This window comes from Caloenas nicobarica, chromosome 1 (assembly GCF_036013445.1).
Source record: "Caloenas nicobarica isolate bCalNic1 chromosome 1, bCalNic1.hap1, whole genome shotgun sequence".
NCBI lineage: Eukaryota > Metazoa > Chordata > Aves > Columbiformes > Columbidae > Caloenas > Caloenas nicobarica.
In genome coordinates, this window is record NC_088245.1 from 137951082 (window position 1) to 137960008 (window position 8927).

Consider the following 8927-nt stretch of genomic DNA (forward strand, 5'->3'; position numbering starts at 1 on the left):
AAATTAATACCAAGGTAGATGCTCCTTAATAAATAAGCAAACCTCTCCTCTGCCAGCTGCTTTCTGGTTTGAGAAGTAGTTTGAGAAGGAGCTGGTTCATGGACTCTAGCAGAAATAAGTAGTACATAAATCACAGAGTTGACTAAATCACTAAGGTTGCAGCCTCGAGCATTTTTTTTGGTGCAAATAGAAGTAATTTTGTTATAATGCTAGTATTTCAGTTTAAGTTTACTTGTAATAACTTTTTTTCAGGCTACCGTAATCTTCTGGCCGTTAAATATCAAAATGAAGACTAATATAATGCAGCACTCAGTATAGGAAAGAAGACAGATGCTACAATTGGAAATCGAATTTACATTCGTTTCTTTTTGTCCAGTTCCCTTCCTTCCTCTCTATTCACCCCATTCCCAGTGCCAGATTTAGTAAACAGTTTATTGTTAGGTATAACATAAAAGAGTGTTTATGGCTTAAATATAAATTTGAGTGAGCTACAGGAATAAAAGTTTAGAAATTCACACTTAAATACATGAGAGTTTACAAAAACCTGAAAAATATATTTTCAAGATATTGTTGGACAAATAGTCCCAGAATTATTTGGCATTGTTATCTCTGCATTGTTGAATCCTGTTTGATAAAATAATCAAAGAACTACTGTTTTGTTTTGGTTTGTTTGTTTTGGTCTTGGCTCGGTTTTGTTTTTGTTTTTGTTTTAAATGTTGATTCTTTTCATGCAGAGTGTGTTTGGTGGAGGAAGAGCAGGAAATATTTTTTTTCTTTTTAAGTTTTGTGTAAATTTCTGACATTTATCTGATTTTAAAACCCTGGTACAATTGAACCATAGAGACTGCTGCATAGCCTCTGCAGAAGTTTGTGACTCACAAAAGTAATGAGAAATGTAACATTAGTTTTATAACTAAAACATTGCTTCTGTTTGTGATTCTGCATTCAGTGGACTTTCTGTTTCAGCTTCCATTATAAACCATATTTGTAGAGGTTTAAGAACTTGTCTGAAAAAATTTGCTTTGAGTGAAAAACTAACATTAAAGCTCTAGTGCTTGGAATGAAGTTGCCTTTGCCCCCCAAATTTTGAGAAAGAAAACTTTGTGAGCCTTAATTCTGTATTAGCTCAGGATTTTATTTAGTGTTTCTATAACTCAAAAAGATACTTAGGAACATAGATTTTTTAATTTATTTTACTGCTTGAAGGATTTCTTCATGTTGAATATGTTGAATAATCATCAGTGGCAACGAAAGTTCCAGTAATAAATCAAGAGGATGACAGATTTTAGTCTTAAGGAGTTACCTAGCTATTAAAAGACTGAAGTACTGGAGTTGTCTTTTCTTCACTAGATAGATGTTTAGTACTGCAAACAATTTTTTCCTAGAGCATCAAGGGTAGAATATGATCCTCACAGAGCTGTCTTGCCATTGCATTATTGCAATATGTTATTGAACAATGCTATTAATATTCTGAGCAGTCATTTCATGTTGGGGAGGATCTGTTTTTCAAACCAGTGTAAAAATGTCCAAAGTTGGGTAAATCATATTTGGACATCTTGGGAGGCAAAGGCAAATCCTAACTGGTTGTTCACCTACGACACAGAAATCGGGGCCTTTTCGTTGTTCAGCTGAAACAGTTACTCTGGATTTACTCTCCAGTCTGAAATGCAAACATATGAGTAAGTCAGGAGAGGAAGAGAAAAGCAGCTTTTTAACTTGACCTGTATCCTTCCATGGACTCCTTTCCTTCTTTTAACTTTATTTGGCTGTGTTTGATGACCAAAGAATGTGGATCATCCTGCTGGCAGGAAATATAAACCACTGTCATAGTTATGTGCTACAGAAATGATGTTGTGTTGGTAACACTAGTGTCATATGTTTTTATTAAATCAGTGCTCATGAAGTATTTTTCAGTAAATCCTCATGGAATTATTTTAGTTTGTTTCTTGTCAGAGAAATTAACCAGGAGTTATCACTGGAGGGTTGCATGCTAGAATGAATATCAAATTCATAACAGATATTAAAAATGTTTCATATATTGATTTTAAAGGAATAACCTTTATAGCAACATTTTTGAAGTTTAAAATTCATTATTGTTATGGGTTTACCTATTGATTTGGTTGCTGACCTTCAAAATACCATTAAAAAGAGTTCTATTAGAAGGGTAATATTCTGCAATAATCAAGGTGTCATTTGGGTTGGCTTTTTGCTGTCATTGAAGGTTTTTTTAAAAGTTTTAACTTCACTGTCTAATCTTTTTATACATGACGCTGCCATCAAGTGGCTATTGAGTAAAACCTCTGTGTTATCCATATTTAATCGAAATTTTAGTCTTGTTTTTCATTACCAGTTTGGTTTGGAAGGAGGAAATATTCTACACTTGCTAACTGACAGAAACAAATCCAGTTTATTGTTCTCTGGACCAGGTTTGTAGAGGTTGATGCTCAAAGATGCTTTGAAAGATGCTTTAAAGGAATGGGATTTCAGTGACATCAAATTTTGTTGGCATTGATTTTTACATCAGCTTCAACAGGCGTTAGGAACCTCTCTGGTCACCTTGTGAACTCTGCTGTGTCCACTTGCATTTTTAGGCACCTTAATTTGCAGGTAAATCTTTCCTTTTAATGTCTCATTTAATCCATTCTATCAGAATTCCACAATATAGATGTAGTCTAAAGTCTTGGGCAAGGATTTTAAGACACTGAATCTAAGAGGCCGGAATTAACACAGATCCTAAACTTCAGGAAATTTTCCCTCAAATCAAGAAGCTGATGAATAAATAAAATCATATTTTTATGACAGCACAATAGTTGTGTCTTTTAAAGTAGAGAAAACCTTAAGATTTTCAGGTTTTGGGGAGATAAAGCCAACACCCCAGTGCCAAATGACCGCTTGCATTTTGTCAGAACCCAAATATTGGCATTCATCAACGACTCGCAGTTCACTTCCAGCAGTATGGGGCTGTTAACCAATTTTAGGCAAATAATGATAAACATCCCCATTCTCCTGAAGATCATTTGCCTTCTTTCACCCTCTAGAAATGATAATAGAAATCATGTGCACATTTGCATTTGTATTTACTGTGTTTGAATTAAAGCTGCAAACAGCTCTGATTCACTAATAACTGATGAAAGTGTCTCATTATTGAGCTACAAAACCTTCAACAAATTAATGGAAATTGCAAATCACCTTGAAAATTGCAGGCTTTTTAGTCCTATATTGAGAGCTGAGAAAACTGCATAAATAGCCTTGTTGCTTAACTCTTTCTTTTGAAAAAATAGCTTTCTTATTATATTTTTTAAAAGCATGGCTTACTAATTAAGGCATGGCTGAGCAACATCTTCCTTTTTTTTTCTGTGTTTTGTTTTCTGTATGTGAACATTAAATAATATGTTACTATTTTTGGTTCCTTCCCTTTTATATAATATTTAGAATCATAGACTCTCAGCCTTTTATGCTACGCAAATATTTTGGACACTTTTCTCTCATGCCTCAAATTACAGTACAAGATTTAGCATGTGCTAGTTGTTTTCAGTAGTGAGATAATGAGTTTTTAAATATATACACCCACGATGTTTTCTTCCAAAAGTACAGCTTAATTAGAAGAACACATTTAGTGAAAATGAAAAAAAGAAGCAAAAAAAACCTCCAACAAACAAACAAAAAAACACACCATGCATTTTTTTTTCACTATTTGTTTGATTTTTACTGTGTCTGCATAACTCTGAATCCAGACCTGGTGCATGACACTTGTCATGAAGAAAGATGTATGGAAGCAGACCTGCAGCTGGTATAAAATTTCATGGCCTCATTGTCATGGGAATCCACTCTAGCAGAGTATCAAATGCATTTCACTAAAAGGTAGAGTGATGTCTACAAAATGCTAGTTTCTCTTATATCCCACAATTCCACGTTACATCTGCATCTCTGAGGTAAACCTGATTGATTTAAAGGAACATATTTCACCTTAACGCATTTGAAATAAAAATAGACGATTTGTAATTTTGTCAATTTTTGCTAATATTTGACTTATCATTAAGCTTATGATGAGTAATTTATTATAGTTTTCTACATTCAATAGATTAAAAAAATATATATAAGGCACAGCAGATAATTTTTTACACGTAAAGTTTCAAATAGCATTAGTGCTAGTGCAGCGTAACTGTGGAGGAACAGAATTTGCACTGAAAGACATTTTTCTGATGTATTTCAAGTCGCCTTGCTTATAGGATACTAAAAGTATTTGTGTGCTGGCACACCCTCTAGGTATTATTGCTGAAAGAAATTCCAAAATTTAAAATCTGTGAATCTCCAGTGACAAAACTGCTGCTATTAGTTGGCAGGTGCCTTTTACTAGAGATGTTTTTCTGTGATTTTCCAAATTGCTTTCTTTCTAGGTCAGAATAACCTGTGAGATGTCCATCATTGATTCTGTTTAACGATGGAACCTCAAGTAACTAAGAACTGAAGTTTCTGTTTGTCCTGCCCCATGGTTACAGGCTTGATGAGTGAGGAAAAAAAAAGTCCCTTTAATTTTTTTCTTCCTCTTTTTATTCCTTCTAACCCAGCATCTTCTGTTTTTCCTTTTATACTTTCTCAGTATTATTATTATTAGTGTATTCACGATTCTTGCTCATCATTTTCATTCCACTCCACCACCCCAAATTAGATCCTTTTCCCCAAGAGCACTGCATTGATGTTCGATAGCAGCTTGCTAGTCTTTCACACTGAATGAGGAAACATCAAGTGTTGCTTGTATTCATTTCAGCTTCTTCATGTCCAAACTATGGGGACTCAAATAGTACCCCCCTCCCCGCCCCCGCCCCCCCCCCAAAAAAAAAAAAAAAAAAAGAAAACATTAATATTCTGTTCAAAGCCCAGAAAACAGCTTTGTTTCCTTCTGGTTTCTTGTCCTGTCTCCTGACTCTTCCCACTGCTCAGTTAGTTGAGCTTTTAAAACACTATTTCACTGAAGAAAATGAGTCAGCTTGCTATCCAGCTCTTTGCACAGATTTGTCACAGTTTTGAAGTAGTATTTGTTAAATATGCTAAGTGTATGTAGAAACCACATGCACCTGGAGGTACCATCATTTTCAGCACCAAGTTGAGTGAAGATGAATTCGAAGTGATCATAGTCTGCTGTCTATCTTCTCTTCTTACTCTTATTTTTAGACAACACCATGGCTGAGAAAGTTTTGACATGTACTGAAGTTTGCTCAACCCAGTCCTCAAATGTTTGCTTCTTAACTATTGTGATGTTATAGGGATCACTACATGCCAAGATTCTATGCTACAAATGAACACAGAGTAATAAACAAAAACTATATGGTTGATTGTTCATGATACTTGATTACTCCTGAGACTAAGGTAATAAGCATGTGTTCCCCATCAGTACTTGCATACAGCTCTCTAATGATAAAGGAAACTGTTTGTATCAAGCAGATGTGACAGGCCATACTCACAACTTGGAAAAGGCTTCTGCTTTGCAAGGCCTTCTCCAGAAGTGAATTCCAGTTTTCTGGGTTTCATGTTGGAATGGCAATTTAACTTCATATAGTGTAAATGTAAACCAACTTGTGATGATGTGACTAACTGAAAATTACTTTCCATAGCTCCTACTTTTTCAGCTGGGATGCAGAAGTTGCCTTGGATTAAACTTGAAACTTCTCTAGTGACAGTAAAGTGCTGTGCAAAATAACTAATGAAATGCAGCTGGGAGTGGAATAAAAGCTGGTTTTAGATATAAGGAGGCTTTTTATCAAAAAGGTAGTCTCTGTTCAGCGATTAACATTTGTATGAGTAACTGAAAGATACAGAATAGGACCTACCTAATTTAATCTACCTATTTCATGGAACTTTCACTTGACAGTGGCAATCAGGAAAATTTATAACATTGAAATAGTATGACAAAACTTAAGTACATTTTCTAGCATAGTATTTTGTTCTTGTTGTTTTAATGAAAAAAATGATCAAATATGTTGATTTCCTCTACTTTGTGTTCTTGTAAAATCTACTCTGGTGTACCACACCTAACCAAAACCATGTAACAGTGATGATTTTTTACCCAACATAGTCAGGAGGCTGCAGCTGACGATCTTTTCTTTTGGGCCTCCACAGATGTGCAATAATAGCAGATAATAACTGAGCTTCATTACCTATTGCCTCTTTGTTTAGATAGTTGTTTGACTGGCAAAGAATAAAGGATCTCAGAGATGTTCCTTTCGTGTCTTGTATTGGGTTTGAAAGGAGAAAACTCTAGACAGCTGGTTCTGCATGAAGAATAATAGCATCGTATATGTTATTTTAGTTGCATGTTACGTTTTGTCTACAGGCAACTTATAGGTGAATTGATAATAAGCAAATAAAGGCTTTCATTTCCAAACCTACTGGTATAATAGCTTGGAAACCCAGATATTTTGGTGTAGGATGCACAGAGGTCTGAAGAATTTCTCCCATATTGCCAGGTTTGGTTTTGCTTGTGTCTAAGTGCGTAGCAATGGAAATGGCTGCTGGGCAGGATTTTGAAACCATCAACATATGCAAATCCCATCTGCCTGTTTTTTCCTCTCCAGAGCTGTGAATAGAACACAAGGTGCAGATTTTTAGCCTCCTGGTGTAGCTGGTAGGCTCTTCCGCTTGACATTCATAGTCAATACCATCATGATTCCTATATGAGGTGATTTCAACTGTAAGTCGTTAAAAGGTTGGTAAACAGACTGTCCCCCAGACGAGAGTAATGCACGCATCTGTGCTCTGTCAGCTGTACTTAAACCCGGGAGACTGAAAAAACAGAAAGCGGTAACTTCTCTCCATTTTGGTTGTGTAGGATCCTTGTTCTCTAAGAGAAATTTTTGTCTCAAAAGTTTATATTAAAAAGTGAAAATATTTAAAGAGTCAACACAGCACTGACTTAAAGATATATGCACTAGCAGGGAGATTGGTTATTTAAGCTTTGCAGTGAAGCAGGTAGTTTAAAACTCTAGACATTAGTGCTTAGGACTGTCTTTGTGAAGCATGCAGTGAAAAACAGAATCTGATGCCCTGTCTTCCATTTTACATAAAAACAGCACTTAAACCAACCACAAATTTATTCTGGTATTCAATAGAGGCTTGTTTAACATTTATTTCTACTATAGATTAACATTACAGGCAATCAGAAATTGTAGCTCAGTTTACCTTAATTTATGATGAAATGCTTTCTTTGATTCTTCCGTCATTGCTGCAAAGGTGAGTCTCAAACCGTTTAGGAAGAATTAATAGTGTTTATATTAGTATATTATTAATCAGTTAAAACTAATGTGAATATCTGCTGCACTTTCAAGGAAACTAAGATATAGAGGACCGAAGGCTTGACTGTCCAGGTCCTTTCACATGGCTTTTGAGCCTTGTGAATTTATATCAGCTGAAATCTAGGACAGAGGAGGTTAAGTTATATGCCCAAGGTTACCTGTTGAGCTAGGAGCAGGGTCAGAAATAAACACCAAGAATCCTGATTTCTAGTCAGCTTGAACTGTTGTATCACATTCCTTCCTAGACATGCTAGCATCTCAGTAGTATGTGATACTGTAAATGGAATTTATTTACTGTCCAACTCATTTTTACATTTAATGCTAAGTATGAAGCAGTTGTTAATGCTTGCCTAATGTTTGGAGGGGTACATTACTAGCAATCTTCTTTATTTTCTTTTTCTTTTTTCTTTTTTTTTTTTTTCTTTTCCTTCCTTATCTTCTTTAACCTCTTGTTAAAGAAAGTAATAGAAAGTAAATCCATAGAAGATATTTACCCACAGAGGAAAAACCGGAGTGTATCTCCCTACTTCAGTAGTCAGAACTACAAAAGAGATTATGGTGGTGAGAGGAGAGAGCTAACCTTGTCTGTGAGCTCAGGGAAGGGATCTTATGTACCAAGGCTGAATTCGACTGACAAAATAGGATGATGTTTGAGGCAAGAACTGCCTTTTTGTTTGGCAACACAATAGGATTCTCTTCCTTGATGGAATCTCAGTATAATAACATGATGGAATCTCAGTATAATAACATGATAACTGGTCCCAAAAATTGAATGAGTAAGATTGGATGGTGGTCTTTGGGGGCCCAGGTGTGTTATATCTAATCTAATTATGTTTGATAGTGACTTTTTAATACATATGGTAGCTATTTCCTTGGCTTGGAAGTAAGGCGTACATGCAAGTTTGATGTTTGCTTGGTCTCTGTTCTAAAAGCACACAAATATACTCTTAGAAGAAACCCCAACTATATCTGTCTCATGTAATGCCGTATTCTAATTCAAAACTAAAACTGATTTGTTCCAGAAGACGTATTGAAGCATAAATATGTTGTGGCTTGTGGGAATGCGGGAGGTGTCATGGAAAGAGCAAATGTCTATAGATTGTACTTCAAAAAACCACTGCAACTTGCTACAGAAAAGACATAGGAAGTTATTGCTGCCTTGGAGCAACAATCCACAGCAGGCATTCACCCCTTTGCATGGGATGATATAGACATTTTACTGGATTTATGACTATAAAGGAGCATCTGGAGATGAGATTGTGTAAGACTAATTTTAGAGTCTGAATTAAAGTAATTCCTTAGCTACAGAAGTCACTGCCATGTTCTATGCTCTTGTTTAAAAGATGTATATGGACTATGGGAATATCAGATTTTCCCAACCAAACAGAACAGAAAAGTCTAATGCACTACTGTTGGTAGTGGTGTGGTGGGCACTGGCTTACTCAGAGGATTATGAAAATCCTTCATGAAAGGTATTTATGCAATCAAGTTTCTGAGGCAAGTTTCTTCTCAGCTGTTAGCATCTGGGTTCCATTTTACCATGAATAGGTGACTGTCTCTTGAATTTATTTATATTTCTCACTTTTTAATAGAAAGTATAACATGTATTCCTGGTTGGGGGTGGGGAGAGTTTGGTTA